Source organism: Strongylocentrotus purpuratus, unplaced genomic scaffold (genome assembly GCF_000002235.5).
Source record: "Strongylocentrotus purpuratus isolate Spur 01 unplaced genomic scaffold, Spur_5.0 spur5_scaffold_19, whole genome shotgun sequence".
Classification (NCBI taxonomy): domain Eukaryota; kingdom Metazoa; phylum Echinodermata; class Echinoidea; order Camarodonta; family Strongylocentrotidae; genus Strongylocentrotus; species Strongylocentrotus purpuratus.
This window is the reverse complement of record NW_022145604.1, coordinates 29060493-29075007: the sequence shown is the minus strand read 5'-3', so window position 1 is coordinate 29075007 and position 14515 is coordinate 29060493. Positions and strand designations below refer to the sequence as shown.

Below are 14515 nucleotides of genomic sequence, written 5' to 3'. Positions count from 1 at the left end.
ATTCAAATATCCTTTATACACCATTTTGCATTACAGAGAATACTAACAACGATACAAATATGTAAATAGAAATATATGATATCTTTACGAACAATCCCAATTCGGTTACCTTAGCCCATTTGCTGTCAATTAGGGAGCTCGAATGGGCTGCCATGCTTCCTGCTTGAGCTGCGTCATAGTACTTTCGCTGTGTACTTTCGCTGTGTAACATGTGGTTAGCTACCTTTCATACCAGTACTCCATATTTTAAATTCTCCTTTCTGAACTTTATATGAATGCTCTTGGCCCTGGATATCAATAAATGAACATATCACATGCCTGTCGTTAGCCATTCCTTCTTAACCGGATAGGATTTCCAGGCATCGGTTGGGAGCTCTCCTTTTTTTGCTGCAGCCACCACACGACTACTGGAGTAGTGGCTAGGATACAGAAAACACTTCGACTGCTTATAATGAAGCTCTAAATAAGCAGTCGACTGCTTATAATGAAGCTCTAAATAAGCAGTCGACTGCTTATAATGAAGCTCTATATAAGCAGTCGTGTTTAAACCTTCCTAAGCCTTCGAAGGCTTATAAGCAGTCCGTAGGCCTTCCCACAGCCAAGTTAATATGCAAATTAGCTAAGCCTTCATCATTGACTGCTTATACCTTCATCGTTGAATCACCTAAACCTTCGTTGTCGACTGCTTATCCCCTAAACCTTCGAGCGTTGTCCACTGGGTACAAACCTTCGACTGCCTATATTACCTAAACCTTCCGTCATCAACTGCATAGTGTTTTTTTTTTTAAATAAAAAGGGTTAGTATTTCCAATAATTTTTTTATTCAAATCGGCTACCCTAGTAGCAGTCAAGAAGGAAAAAATAAAAGACTATGTATAAAAAGACATCCATTGCGGCTGGTAGAAAGCTACATCACAGTTCATTCTGCATTGGGAGCTAGCTTCCGTGGTCCTCCCAGGGACAGATCCAGACTGGGCTTGTTGCTTTTCTTTTCTTCTTTTTTTCAGTGTGAAACAATATGCAAGGGTTAGCCACATCAGTTTTGTTTTGTGTACCTGAAAATATTGCCATATATTTTTGTTTTTTTTGTCATTATGAGGTTTGCCGGTGAATATGGAATCACTTGTTATGAAATGCAATGGTTACTCAAATAAAGAATCAAGAACACAGCTAGATTTTGTAATGCACTTGAAATATATTTGTTACTATAAATTTACACTTTATACACATACATTGTTATTGAATCTATCAAAACTTGGCTCATGAAAATTACAATAACTTTTGATTATATACGTGTCCACGAGAAATTCGAGCAAAAAATATCAAAATGCTCTTTAAAAGGTCATTAACAACAAAGTGAGAATTTAGAAATATGTAGAACTGATATCTCAGCTGTATTTATGAAAAAAAACCTCAAGAGTACAAATGTTATAACAAATTTCCCTTAATATTAAAAATGATGCATCGATTGCAGTCTGAAATAAGACTAGTGCAAACCAGCTTAATTATTAACGATGAGCGGGGAAAGTACTTTGGTAACAGATCATACGGGTGTGCCAACATAGTCTTGTTTCAGGCTTCACGGAAGACCCAGGGACTTTAATTTTTCCAACACCTTACTAGAACCTGAGGAGGGGGGAGGGAGATACGCAATAAAACCAGTTAATACTTTTGTACTTTTTTTTTTAAAGCTCTTGTAAATAGCGTTAAAGGACTAAAAATTTTACACTACATAAGATCTACGGATATCTTACAGTTTTACAAAATAATATTGTAATATACAGTCAACCTTGCCTAAGTCGAACTTGCATAAGTCGAATAATCGCCTAAGTCGAAGGCCTTTTCAAGTCATCTTCTCTTTATATTCTATTGTTTTTAACCATTCATAAGTCGAATTTTTTCTAAGTCGAAGCTATTTCTTCAGTCCCAACAGATTCGACTTAGGCAAGGTTGACTGTATATATATGTATATTAAATATGTAAAAGTGTGTGCGCTGATATTTCACGACCGTTATATTTTTTTTATAGAATTGACAATCAGAAAAAAATTCCAATTTATGTCAATTACAGCTCATGAAAACGCCACCAAAATCATGAATAAGCCAAAATCATGAATCAGCCCAAAATCGTGAAAATATATTGGCTTACACAGTAGACTGCAAAATAAAATGATGTACCACAATAACTCCTGAAGTTAGGTCATCACTAGAATACATTGTATTGTGCTCAAAAGTGGAGAAAGTTCAAGACAAAAATAAGCATTTCCCGTTATTGGAGCAAAGTTTTTATTTGCCCCCCACCTACAACTTGACATATATATCGAAAGTAGGAAGGTTGCAATAACTTAATCTCTGAAAAATGAATTCAGCATCAAGAGTTTGCTCATCAAGTCTTAATTTTTCATATAAAAAAATACAGGATTAATAGCTTAAAGTAAAATGACTACAAATATTCAATAAAGGATATGAATACTTGACTTAGAACAGTAAGTTTAACAGCTAGAGTATCAAAACATATCTACAGTACATGTATATTGACCCGTTTGAGGAAACATATGGAATGCCATCAACTGGAATGTCCTAGCTCATCTGCGCGCATTTGTTACTTTGTTGGTGATAATGCGATGCATGTCCTTTTCATTGATGACCTCCCAGCTATTCGTCGTCGCGTAAGACTTTGTGAAATCTGCAAGACATAAAAATTAAGGGACAAAATCAACATAAAAGCAAAAATTATTACAGCCTTGTTATGGACTAGGGTTGCATTTCGTATATATAACTGGAGTTGCACATTTTAAGATTAGATGTAGCCAACTTGCAGTCAGTAGGCTGAATGCGTCATAAGGGGCCTTTAATCTAGAAAACAAATATACTCTTTACGTGCGTCACAAAAACAAAAATTAAGTGATGAGACAGTCTGTGAAAGGTGTATTTATTGTACTCTTTGTACTTTTTTTTTCTTTTTCTCATCTCATAAAAAATCCGGATAAATTCGGAAGACTGACATTCCTGATGAGATTTCATTATAACGAGGTAATTAGGTTGGTCACGAGCACCTCGTTATAACGGGAGTTGACTGTACATCTGAATCTATACTGTAAAGGTTGACCAGACAATATTTCTTAGTTGCACTAATGGAATTGTCGTAGATAACTACTCAACATATTTTATTTAAAGCGAGACCGAACTAACCCACACTGTGTGTGGGCTCTAATAGGGTAATGTATTATAAAAGCTAGTCTTATAAATATGCCTTTTTAGATAACTATTGACAATACATTGTATATTTCAATGCTTTATTCAACATAAAGTCAATACACACACTATAATCTCCTGATTAGGGGATTATGCTGATAAGAGAGTCTGCATGGTTGAGGGAACCAATGATCACATGTAAAACACACTGTTTACAACCACAATTATGGGCATATATTATAAGACTACTTTTATCAGAATGGTGCATTCTGGGTTAGGAAACAGGATAGGAAGTTTAAGACTCAAGGTGGAGCTATACAGGGCCTCTGGTTCACTGTGGCTTTAAGAGATAACAATTACCAATAATTGCTGCAATCTTGAGGGGATCCAGGGGCTTGTTATTTGGTCTCTTCTTGTCCTTTCTCAGGCCCATGCCGCTCGAGTTGGCCAATTCGTCCTTTGTGAAGATGAGATCCAGGGCCTCATTCAAAAGCTTTTTGCAACTTTCTTTACACTTAGAGGGCCTGGATATCATTATCCGGTACCCAGCCCTGCAGCCAGCGGGCCCCCCTTGTCTCTCCAAACCTCTGGCACTACCTCCAGGGTAGTCTGGCCACCTACTTCTTTTTCAAACTCAACCACAACATATTTTACAGTTGCACTTGCCCTTTACAAAGTTGTGGAAAAGGTAGAATTTAAAAAATATGGAGTACTGGTTGAAAGTTGATCTAGACCCGTTTCACTCTCAGCAGACAATATTTAAAACAGTTGGCTGTATAGCAAACTGTTTATACATTGTACATGTTATTCTATATGAATGCTCTTGGCCATGGACACCAATAAATGAACATATCACATACCTGTCGTTAACCATTCCTTCTTAACCGGATAGGATTTCCAGGCATCGGTTGGGGGCTCTCCTTTTTTTGCTGCAGCCACCACACGACTACTATTGTAGTGGCTAGGATACAGAAAATACTTCTGCCCCTCCTTGTCCCTCCACACCTCTGCAGCATTTTGTACAATTTTCAAAAAAAGCACTTTAGGTGAGGTAATTCAGCACCAGACTCATCATCCTTGAAAGGATGTACATCTTGCAGACTTAGCAAACACCATACCATTCTTTTGGAATCTTTCATAAACACAGATAACCTCGTTCATATTGACAACATGACCCAAAACCTGAAAAGCAGCTCCTTCTTCCAATGTACACACTCTTGATTGGCCACTCCCTAAAATGGATAAAGTACCAACGCTAACATTCAAATTTCTCTTCAGATTTAGCATTTTTCTACAGAAAACTTTAATTTGCGGTGAAACATCCCTGGCCTTGACAGTAGGTCATTCTCTAAGCTTAAAGAGGAATTCCCCGCTGTTGAGGGCCTCAATGTTATGTGTGATGCAGCAGGAATCTGCAGGTCCCTCAAACAACAAGGGGGTCTTTAACAGTTCACGAAGAATTCCTGTGAAGAACTCTCTGGTTGGTCCTCCCTCATCTGCAGCACTTTCCCCATGAAAAGTGACTTTCAGGGGAAGTCTGAGGTCAAAATTATTGGACCTTCTCAAAGACCTCTGAGTATTGGTCCACAATGCGTGCCTACGCACACGTAGCGACTGATAATCCTCATCATTGTCAATGAGATGAGTGCCTCTTAATGCTTTGATTCTTAGCTCTATTCTGTGCCGTGCACCTTTCAGATCTGTCACACTGCAAAACAATAGTAAACAAATATACAGGATGTTTAACATAGAAACACTTAATACTATATATTACAGTCTGTAGTCTCCTCAGCATAACTATCAATAAATGAACATATCACATATCTGTCGTAAGCAATTCTTTCTTCACTGGAAATGACTTCCATGCATCTGTTGGAGGCTCTCCTTTCTTTGCTGAAGCCACCACACGACTACTATTGTAGTGGCTTGGATACAGAAAACACTTCTGCCCCTCCTTGTCCCTCCACACCTCTGGCACTACCTCCAGGGTAGTCTGGCCACCTACTTCTTTCTTGATTTCGACAACAACATATTTCAAAGTTGCCTTTCCTGGCCGCATTGACTATGCGACTACTTGAATAGTGACTAGGATAGAGAAAACACCCGGGTCCACCATGGACAAGTGACAGGGTCAGAAAGGACTCCCCAGGTCCTGTACAGGCCTGTTTCAAGAGCTTTTTGGTCGAGGCTCAGATGCATTCCATCACTGTGCATCTGAAAGCACTGATGGTGATGCATCTGGCAGAGGACTAAGCGGAAAAACTCTTTCCTCGGTCCACCTAAGTCCATGGCTCCCTTGCCCGTCCTGTCCGCTCCTGAGGTCCTAAATATGATGTCCAGCATCCCAGCTGGATCAAAATTTGGCCGCCTCATTGCCCTGATGGCACTAGCCAGCGGGCCCTCCTTATCTCTCCAAACCTCTGGCACTACCTCCAGGGTAGTCTGGCCACCTACTTTTTTTGCAAACTCAACCACAACATATTTTACAGTTGCACTTGCCATTTACAAAGTTCTGGAAAGGAGAATTTTAAAATATGGAGTACTGGTAAGATATATAATATCATGCCAGGTTACCATATCCCATCTGTTCTAAAATGGCATTATCCCGACAAATCTGCTCAAAATTGGATGTACCGTATTTGCCAATGTTATACTGTGTGATTTTCCAAGACACTGGTTTTGTATTTTTACCAGCATGACTCCAGCTATGGGGCGCTAGAATTTTTCTCCTCTGTGGTATGGGAAGTACAGCAGAAGACAACTGAGATTAGCTCTGTGCATATGCATCTTCAGGGACAAGGGACATTTTTGTAGGCCGCCCTGATTGGAGACGACTTCCTCAACAAGTCACACCAGCATGCCTTGAACTTTCTTTTCGGCTGCTTGCCTATGTTGAGAGAAACTTTAAAAACTCTAACATAAGGCACCATGCAGGGCCATACAGTCGCACGTCATTGAGTACTATGGTCTCTGCACCCTTACAATAGTGTGGGCCACCGCTACATCAGGCAATCCATCGCAAGAATTATCAGAAAGATATTTGCTGATGATGACTGAATGACAAACATGATTACAATGATTGTATGAGAATGAGCATGAATGTAACCGCGTATGTAAACAGCATCTCTGTCATTTTTCGTTAACTTCTCAAAATAATATACTGTTTAATGCGTTAATGAGCCCAAGTTTGATCATTTCACTTAGGCATCAAAATACAAACTGATGGCAAGAAAGACATCCTTTCAGAAGAAACATGTCCATAAATGATCACACTTGACCAAAACCTTTGCACCAAAGGATAGCCTGGCAGAGAGAAGTCATGAAGGAGTCGTAAGTAGGATAGTGAACGGGCAACACTAGAGTCAAAGTGCATGTGGATGAACTGGGGAAACGGCGGCATGGCTGTTTATCAAGGGGAATTTGGCTCACGTAACAGTCATGCTTGAAGCTGACCGAAGGGGGCCCCGACCACCCTGTCACTGGGCAGCATGGTGCCCCTGTCATGAAGTAGACAAGATCTGATATTGTGACTGGATTATCCTCACAGTAAAGTGTACCTAGTTTTCTTTTCCTTCCTAAGAAGTCTTCGGCGCCCATTTGGTATGCTTCTGAATGACACATCAGAAGCCGCCCCTCCTCTCGGCATTCCACCAACATCTCCAGGATGTCATAGACTTTCAATCCATCCTTAAATTGCATCAGCTCTGCATTAACATGCAAGATACCAAAGTGCAACGCAATTCTCCTGACGATGATCTCCCTGTCACTGACGGTTGCACGCGGCTTGACAGGAATGTCACATCGCATCATTAGGTCCATGATGCCTTCGGTATGGAGTACGGTCGTAAAAGAGTCATCATCTGTGGCTCGCAACATCTGTAAACACACAATACATAGACAATCTTACGTAATGAAGCTATAGAAAAATTGCCTTATAAACAAAAAATATATTAAAAACTGTGCAGAATGCAGCTATCAATAGAATGAGATATAGAATGAGAATGAGTTGCCTTTCCTGGCCGCATTGACTATGCGACTACTTGAATAGTGACTAGGATAGAGGAAACACCCGGGTCCACCATGGACAAGTGACAGGGTCAGAAAGGACTCCCCAGGTCCTGTACAGGCCTGTTTTTAGAGCTTTTTGGTTGAGGCTCAGATGCATTCCATCACTGTGCATCTGAAAGCACTGATGGTGATGCATCTGGCGGAGGACTAAGCGGAAAAACTCTTTCCTCGGTCCACCTAAGTCCACGGCTCCCTCGCCTGTCCCGTCCGCTCCTGAGGTCCTAAATATGATGTCCAGCATCCCAGCTGGATCAAAATTTGGCCGCCTCATTGCCCTGATGGCACCAGCCAGCGGGCCCTCCTTGTCTCTCCAAACCTTTGGCACTACCTCCAGGGTAGTCTGGCCACCTACTTTTTTCTTCAATACAACAACAACATATTTCAGAGTTTCCTTTCCTGGCCACATTTACTTTGCGACTGCTCGAATAATGACTTGGACCTGTGGCCCTCCCTATCACGCCTATCAGTACTTCAAAGTTATTTTGGCCACCAACATCTTCTTTTGCCCTGCAGCTTATGTTTGCTGGGCCAGTTAACCAATACCTCCCGTTGCCAATTCCACGTCTCGTTCGTGAATTTCTCATACTCGTCCTCAATCTCGATCAAGTTTGTCGATCCAGAGTTGCCTTTCCTGGCCGCATTGACTACTTGAATACTGCTCTAGGTGGTCCATCCCTGTCTGAAGCTTAGAGATGACCTGGTTCTTGTTGGTCAACTCCTGTTGCAGAGCCTCAATCGATTTCATCTTGCCATCCTTATTAACCTCCAGGCTCATGATGGTAGACTCCATCTGATGGAATATAGATGACAAACTAACATTGATGTCGTTGATTTGGGATTGTAGATCATGGCATAAGAGATCTGTCTGCTCTAGGGATTCCTCTAGCTTAACCACCTTCTGTTTGGATACTGATAGCAATCATCAACAACGTTAAATTGCTCAAACATCACAAACACTTCAGACAAAGTTGAATCTTGTTGATCTCTGATAATATTCCTTATCAGTCCGTAATGTGAACCAATCGGAACACAATTATCGCTGTCTTGGGCCGACAAGTAAATCCCATTCAGCTGCATACTCCGATGCTGGGGAAACCTCTGATAGGAGAGGACGATTGGGCCATCAGCATGATCCACCCCAAAGCAAATATCTTCCTTGACTTTCTTCTGACTTCCAATTTTCATTTCTGACAGCCTTCATATTACTTGAGGTAGACACCTGTTCTTCATAATTTTCTTCAATTTTCCCAGAAAATTCTCAAATGGAAAAGCAAAATAAGAATCAAGAGGTCCTAATTCTTTAGCATCAGATGCCAGATTATGCGGCAACCACCAGCAGACCATCGAAAATATGTTCCAAATGTTCACTTTACAATCAGAAAACTATACTGACCCATGATGATGATGCCATCCTTGGCGGCATGCTTCACCACATTCTGCTCTATCATATCCCCTGCCAGGGTATTTACTGCAGGACAGATGTATTTTCTTTGAATACGATGAAAGGTTGAACTGGAAGGCATCCCACAGCCGACCCGAGATGCCAGAATGGAAATCTTTGCATAGTTATTTCCCGATAGAACTACTCCAGCTGACATCGGCATGTTTCACCACATTCTGCTCTTATCATATCCCCTGCCAGGGTATTTACTGCAGGACAGATGTATTTTCTTTGAATACGATGAAAGGTTGAACTGGAAGGCATCCCACAGCCGACCCGAGATGCCAGAATGGAAATCTTTGCATAGTTATTTCCCGATAGAACTACTCCAGCTGACATCGGCATGTTTCACCACATTCTGCTGTATCATATCCCCTGCCAGGGTATTTACTGCAGGACAGATGTATTTTCTTTGAATACGATGAAAGGTTGAACTGGAAGGCATCCCACAGCCGACCCGAGATTCCAGCATGGAAATCTTTGCATAGTTATTTCCAGAAAGAACTATTCCAGCTGACATCTTCAGGTCGCCTGTGTGGACCCTATTGACAGTGCGCTGGGTGCAGTACATCTCGATCTTGTGTCCAGCAGGACATGTCTGGTAGAAGATAGGTTGAGATCAAAACAGAACAAGATTGCATGAAGAAAAAAAAATGTAAATGTAAATGATGTCATTCCACGTTAGATTATACTATTGTTGAAAGAACAGAAGGAGTGAAGTGATATCAACCTCCTCCATATGATGCGAAGCGGGTTCTCCCACTGTAGATGTTCCAGTAGTGTTCCTTTCCCCATTCTTTCAAGATGAAGTTTGATAGTTCATTCTTGAAAGCAGAACTCACAAGTAGTTTTGATGCACTCTGTCTGATTGTCTGCTCTGGTCCAGTGATGATATAGTGAGTATCCACTGCACCCCTCAACCTCCTGTCACTGTCTTTTATTGATGCTCCCTCATATAATGTCCAAACGGATATGTGCTTCAGATGCTTTACCCGCCATGACAACTGAGAGCATAGAACTTGCTATTGATGCATTACTTGTCCGGCATTAGGAAACACTAGAGAAATGTTCAGGAAAATACATGTACTTGTATCTCACAAGAATAATACAAATGGTTACCAAGGAAATCTAATAATATGAGAAATACCAATGGTGAGTACCAGCTTCCATAACATTATATACATGTATGTGTAATTTTTTAGCATTAAAGTTTTAAAAGGTGACATAAGGTGTCTCACTTTAAGAGAGGAATTCCAGTCCCACACATTGTACTTGGTGTGGTAAAATGATCTAAAGAAAGTTTATTTATCAATCCCAATCCATATAAAGGTAAACATGTATATTTTATTTACCCACCAATTGTTTAATTAAAAGAAAAAGTAGAGGGGTGGGATAAAAAATGCCACACTACCCCCCGCCTGTTAAAATTCGCTGTCCTCGGCGAATAAAACTTATTTTTATTCTAAACATGTACATTTATGAGGGAATCGGTATATATACAATAATAAATACATCAATTAGAAATACAAAATATTAAACTAATAGCTCGTCGTGAGGGTAAAAGTGGGACGTTTTCTTCTCCTGTAGAACGCTTTTCCCTCCCACATTTACGAAGGTTTCTGTGGTCACTGAAACGCACTTAAGCTGGGGAATACCGAATTTGGGGGATTTTAGATGGCAAGTGAGCTCAAAATCGTTCTCGCTCTCTTTGACGATGGCTATCCTTTAAGGTGGCACCACCTGTTCCTTGTCACTATCACTCAGGCTCAGCTCTGCCTCAGTCTCAGACTCCATCTCCTCCCCCTCTGACTCACTCGCCTCCACACTCAGCTCTGCCTCCCTGGTTTGCTTCCCCTCTTCGATTTCCCTTGCTATTCTTCTTGCCATCTCCCTCCTGTTTCTTTTCTCCTCCTCCCTTGCCTTCTCATCCCCCCTTGCCTCTACTTGTCTGCTACGCTTCTGCTTCCTCTCACTTGCGTCTCTCTTACGGAGGAATCGGATCGACGCAATATTGTAGCGGTTGTGTTTGGTGTCCGTTCCCTTCAACTGGTGCTGCCGTTTTAGATGACGCACCAGCTGATCCTCTTCCTCTGACTCGTAGTCGCATTTTCGACACTGGTATGTGAGGTCGGAGTCGTGACTTTGCTGTAGGTGTCTTTTAAGCTCTGGGTAGGTGCCACCACATACAATATAATGAAGTGGAGAAGTAGCCCTCCGTTGTACACCTGAACATAGCTCCTGGGTATGTCTTCTTCAGTGAGTAGGGCAGACTGGACCGATTCTAATTTCTTTAGAAGAGTTCCTTTGCTGGTTTTGACACGGGTCCCATCACAATGCGCAAGGGAGAGGGGGTAAGTTGTGATGGGGTTCGTAAGAACAGAACGAAGATCAAATGATGCCTTCTCTGCATTGGATCTGATATTTTGAGACTTGATGACTTTTACTTTGTTTTTTTCCGCATTGTCAGCTGCAAAGTTTTGGACCTTTACACGTTTCACTGGTCGCAGGAATTGACTACTGTCTTTCGACCACTCCACTTGGAATTTTTCCCTCTGTTCTTTTCCTTGCTTCAGTGTATCTAGCAGGTAGGATGTTGTTGTTTCAGATGCTGCCTGACCGGTTGCAAGATTCACCAGTGATGTTAGTGTGTCAGGAGAAAAGGGATAGCAGAATTCATCTATTGTAGCACTGAGATTTGCCATCTGTTTGTTGTCCCTGCAAATTCTTGATGGGCGCCACTGCGCTGACGGACTCTCTCCAATGTCAAGTCTGGAAAGCGATGGCAGCTCGGTGACTGCCATTTCTCCCTCATATCACCCTCGTCTGCACCTTGGGCGATATGATCTATTTAAGGCTCTTAGGCCAACCTTCCTCGTCTTGCCTTCTCTGCCTCTGGTCTTCTCTGCATACCTCACCTCCGTTTGTCTTCCAATATAGCCTTTTATAGCTGGAATATTTATATGTTTTGATGATCCTCGGCATGGCGTTTAAGCTCGATCATTTGTTTCTTCCTTTTCATCATTCAGTTCTCAAGATCAGAATGTTTGCGTTCTAGGTCAGATATTCTTTTGCTCTCATACTCAACTGCTTTATTGAGTTCAGCTTCTAGTCTTTTAATCTGAGAGATGAGTGTACATAGCACTTTTCTTCCCCTGGGAGAGGGATAGGCCTTGGTTTTTCAGCTCTGTTGTTGCCTTATTCATGCTCGCATTGTGTTCACAATTAAGCTACAGTTGTATGGTTGTATTGACCCGTCACCTTTACCTTTACATCTCATGATACCAAACATAATCAGATTTCCAGACACCTTTATTGGACCTCAATATTCCATGCTCGAGTGAGCAGTTAAAGTTGAGTGATTCATCATTTTACTATTGGTAAATCTATTATCAACTGCTTACTCACAATTTTTTTTTTCTGGTAGACCCTAGTTCTTTTGTTTTTTTATCAATATTTCCAAAAATAAAACAGTATCATGCAAGGTTACCGAATCCCATCTGTTGTAAGATGGCTCTATCCTGACAAACCTGCTTGAAGTTGTATGTACCGGTAGGTGTATTTACATCTTTATTTATAGCTATATGAAAATATAATAAAAGTCATATAGGTCTATGAATATAGATATCGCATATTTACATGCATGGTAGATGGCTTTGATGTGAAATTGAAAAATACTCTTGTTTGGTTTATCCAACTTAGGGTGTAGTTCCGCGTAGTGAGTGCGGATGTACCCCGTCAATATTTGTATCTCCATGTATGTGTAGGATGTTCTTCCCACTTCCTGTGCCAAAACAAAAATTTAAAAAGAAATTTAACCTTAACAGAAAAATGACAACCAATTATTTGATTTTGAATAATGTTTCATACAATCTGAACAAAGCAAACAAGAACACACACAATGAACAAAATTCATACAACAATATGTAGTCCAGTGTGATAAATTAACCGAACAAAGACGTCTATACTTATGTGTGAACGTCTATTAAAATCAATGAAAAACAAATCTCTGTAGAAAGTCACCACTGTACCACAATCTACCGTACATCATGCTTTGAAAACATAAGTGAGATTATTTTTCAGAATTTCTCCTACTTGCTTCTAAATCCTCTTTTTTTTCTCTCTCTTTAAAGATGAAGACAATAATAAAAAAAAGGTAAACATACCCTAAAGGAATTATAGTAAGATAACTTCAAATCAACGGTGATAACTGTGAGCAAACTGCTGTCTTAGTGAGCGAAACTCCTGACAGATGAAAAACATTGTAGTTTCCGGCACTTCTTTACTTAGTTTTTTCCCCAAGTCCTTATTAAATTTAATCAAGAAAGTGTCATTCATTGACAGATGTGGATATAAACCTCTTTCTGACAGGCTCCCTCTAACTTTCGTTTGACACCACTTCCAGATGTGGATATGAATCTCTTTCTCTTAGGCCAACCTTCGTTGTCTTGCCTTCGCTGCCTCTGGTCTTCTCTGCATACCTCACCTCCGTTTGTCTTCCAATATTGCCTTTTGAAGCTGGAATATTTATATGTTTGGATGGCAAAATGGATGAGTGGATGACGTATTGTCATTGTCGAAAAATATCAGAGATTCTCGATAGCATTTAGTGGAGGGACTTTCATGTTGCTACTTTAACATTTTCAGCTGGGATTCTGTTCATTTTTCAAGGATGGTTGTGAGGTGGGTCTTCAGTTGCTCTTCAGTGAATGCCACCCATTGGCTAGATTTCTAGAAAAGTCCTGGACTTCCTTTGGCATTCCATACTTTCTTCTGATATTGAATTTGATCAATAAGTGCTCCTTTCCTCTATTCTTGTGGAGGTCCCATGACCTTTCTGTCAATTTCAGCCACATTGCTTGTAGCTGCTGGCTTGATGCAGGTTAGAATGTCCAAGTTGACAAAATCCTGCTCTGATACTGTGTTAGTTCTTGGGACATTTTTTGATGATGTCTTCATCAATAATTACAATTTGTAGGTGACTTATGACGTATACTCAGTATATACACATTACAAGCAGGATATATAGCGCAAAATCCTTGCGCGTACGCTATTTAGTACGACTTACTAACGATTTTTGCCGAGGACCGAGGCATTCGCTGATCCTCAATTTACTAAAGTGAAAAGATATTGCGCCAGTCCCCTTCTCCCTTTTTAATATAAAAATGGACAAGGGCGACCCAACCAAAATGAAAATGTATCAAAAGGAAAACATCCCGGGTGCATTGCAAGCCGGCAAGGTACCAAGGCCTCGAGCCAATGTGGTTTTAGGCCCCCTGACTTCAATGGGACTTCACCTACGATAAACCGATATAATACCTCCAGGTCCTCCCTGGGTTCAATGATGCTGCGCACGGCATCCAGGGCATCATTTCCCTAGAGGGTGCCACTGGTAGCGACAGTGACGCCCCATGCAGGATGTACGTTAACACCCCGCGCGGAATAGCAGGGGTCAGCCACCCGACACCCCACTCCGAAACGCAGGGGCCATTTCCATCACCCCTGGAATACCCCACCGAGCATACATTTACATACTTGCTCTGATATAGATGAAGGCCATTACAGTCGGTGGCCTCAAGGAGCTCATATACCGACTCCGAAAATGCTTTTCATAAGTGCACAAACTATTTTACAGCATCAACAAGCAGAGACTTTTCTCCATTTTAACCAGCACGTGACCCCCTTAAAAAGGAGAAGCAGATCAGTCCAACCGTGAATTATGTTATCCTCTTTGGGTGTTCATAGAAAAGAAATGAGAGCAAATCATCAATGGCAGTAATAACAACAACACTAACAACAACACCAACAACAACAA

General features: G+C 41.0%; 1 long non-coding RNA gene across 1 annotated transcript; it reads right to left on the bottom strand.

Annotated features, from left to right (window-relative positions):
* Positions 1-1223: 1223 nt before the first annotated feature.
* LOC105446118 lies at positions 1224-3742 on the bottom strand. Its single transcript, XR_973629.2, has 2 exons — positions 3555-3742; positions 1224-2685 (listed from the first exon to the last, which is right to left on the bottom strand). It is a non-coding gene; the product is annotated as an uncharacterized LOC105446118 (long non-coding RNA).
* Positions 3743-14515: the final 10773 nt, after the last annotated feature.